The sequence below is a fragment of the Babylonia areolata genome, chromosome 16, assembly GCF_041734735.1.
Source record: "Babylonia areolata isolate BAREFJ2019XMU chromosome 16, ASM4173473v1, whole genome shotgun sequence".
Classification (NCBI taxonomy): domain Eukaryota; kingdom Metazoa; phylum Mollusca; class Gastropoda; order Neogastropoda; family Buccinidae; genus Babylonia; species Babylonia areolata.
The window spans coordinates 4,301,405-4,303,904 of record NC_134891.1 but is presented as its reverse complement, the minus strand read 5'-3'; positions in this window follow the sequence as shown (position 1 = coordinate 4,303,904).

The window sequence follows — 2,500 nt, the reverse complement described above, 5'->3', positions numbered from 1 at the left end:
TTCTTCTTCTTCTTCTCCTTCTTCTTCTTCTTCTTCTTCTTCTTCTTCTTCTTCTTCTTCTTCTTCTTCTTCTTCTTCTTCTTCTCCTTCTTCTTCTTCTTCTTCTTCTGCTGCTGCTCCTTCTTCTCCTTCTCCTCCCCCTACTCTTCCTCTTCCTCCTACTCCTGCTCCTCCTCCTCCTCTTCCTCCTTCTTCTTCTTCTTCTTCTTGTCCTTGAAACCATTACTATTACAATTAATACTGCAGCAGGTTGCTGCAAACCATAGCAGTATTTGCTTTCTTCGTTTAGGAGATGTTTCTTGGAACGAATATGGAAAGAATATCGGAGGGACAGTGGTGTGTGACGTAGACAGTGTGTTGTGTGCCACTGACGCGTTGTGTGTCATGGTGTGTCGCTGTGTGAGCTGGCCATGCACGTGCCGTCTGTCAACGCTGTCAGCAGTGTTGTCAACACGTTGTTCACCATGTGGCTGGCGGCTACGTTTGAGTGGCGATGTTGAGGAAAACCCTGGCCCCGTTTACCCCTCCGAGGAAGCAGCAAAAGGTCTATTTGTATTTGTATTCCTTTTTATCACATCAAGTTTATCTGTGTGAAATTCGGGCTGCTGTCCCCAGGGAGAGTGCGTCGCTACACTACAGCGCCACCCATTTTTTTTTTTTTTTTTTTCCTGCGTGCAGTTTTATTTGTTTTCCTGTCGAAGTGGATTTTTCTACAGAATTTTGCCAGAAACAACCCTTTTGTTGCCATGGGTTCTTTTACGTGTGCGCTAACTGCATGCTGCACACGGGACCTCGGTTTATCGTTTCATCCGAATGACTAGCGTCCAGACCACTACTCAAGGTCTAGTGGAGGGGGAGAAAATATCGGCGGCTGAGCCGTGATTCGAACCAGCGCGCTCAGATTCTCTCGCTTCCTAGGCGGACGCGTTACCTCTAGGCCATCACTCCACTATGGAAGGGAAGGTGGAAATGTGACTGACACCATAGCAATATTTGCTTTCTTCGTTTATCAAGAAATAAAGAGAGATTGTACAAGCATCACCTCCTCTTCTTCCCGTCGTTGTCATGGCTTCAAACGTAACAATAGGGGTTCCGTATTTCAGGTGGCTGAATCGACGACCGTGACTGATGAGCTAGACGGGGATAATGATGGCGTCATCAATGGTGACGCGGCGTTGCTCCGATACACCAACTTGGCCTTGACCTCGCTGACCGCCAGCAAGCCTCACGACTACACTGTGCTTGTGACCGGGTTGGTGTCCGCGTCGTGTCCTGTTTTTGGGCTGTGTTACGTTGTGTCGTGTCGTGTCGTGTCGTGTTGTGTTGCGTTATATTTGTATTTGTGTTTGTATTTGTATTTCTTTTTATCACAACAAATTTCTCTGTGTGAAATTCAGGCTGCTCTCCCCAGGGAGAGCGCGTCGCTACACTACAGCGCCACCCATTTTTTGGGTATTTTTTTTCCTGCTTGCAGTTTTATTTGTCAAACTGCGCGCAGGAGGGGGTGGCGCTGTAGTGTGGCGACACGCTCTCCCTGTGGAGAGGAGCACATATTTCACACAGAGAAATCTGTTGTGATAAAAAGAAATACAAATATCTTCTCTTCTTCTTCTTCTGCGTTCGTGGGCTGCAACTCCCACGTTCACTCGCACACACACGAGTGGGCTTTTACGTGTATGACCGTTTTAATACAAATATCGAATCGTATCGTATCATATCGAATCGTATCGTATTATATCCAATGGTATCATATTATTATCATTTTTATTAGCATTTACGTCCAATCTTGAAAATAAGCCCTTTGCATTTACAAATAGAACACATATGTAAGTATCAAAATGGAAGAATTCAACACAAGATACCAAACACCATTGCAAACTATTCATCCACCCCACCCGGCACCCTCCCCACTCAATACACACATTTTATTCTATTTTTCTCTTTGGTTCTATACTGCTATATTGTATGGCATTATTGCATTGTACAGATTTGACCAATAACCTACATTTGATAATTTCTTACAGGTATGACATTCGCAGATCGAATGGAAACAACATTGTTGGTGAGTCACTGTTTTTGGACATTGGACAGAGAGGCGGAGGACACTATAATTTTATATATATATATATATATATATGTGTGTGTGTGTGTGTGTGTGTGTGTGTGTGTGTGTGTGTGTAGAGAGAGAGAGAGAGAGAGAGACAGACAGACAGACAGAGACAGAGATACACAGACAGACAGACAGACAGACAGACAGACAGCAAAATGTGTGTGTGCGTGTGTGTGCATGCGTGCGTGCGTGCGTATGTGTGTGTGTGTGTGTGTGCGTGCACGCGCGCACACGCGCGCGCATTATAGATAGAAAAAGAATGGACAAGTTCATTATTTATTTTATCATCATCATCATCATCATCATCATCATCATCAGCAGCAGCAGCAGCAGCAGCAGCAGCAGCAGCAGCAGTATCATCATCATCATCATCATTGGTATTGTTGTTTT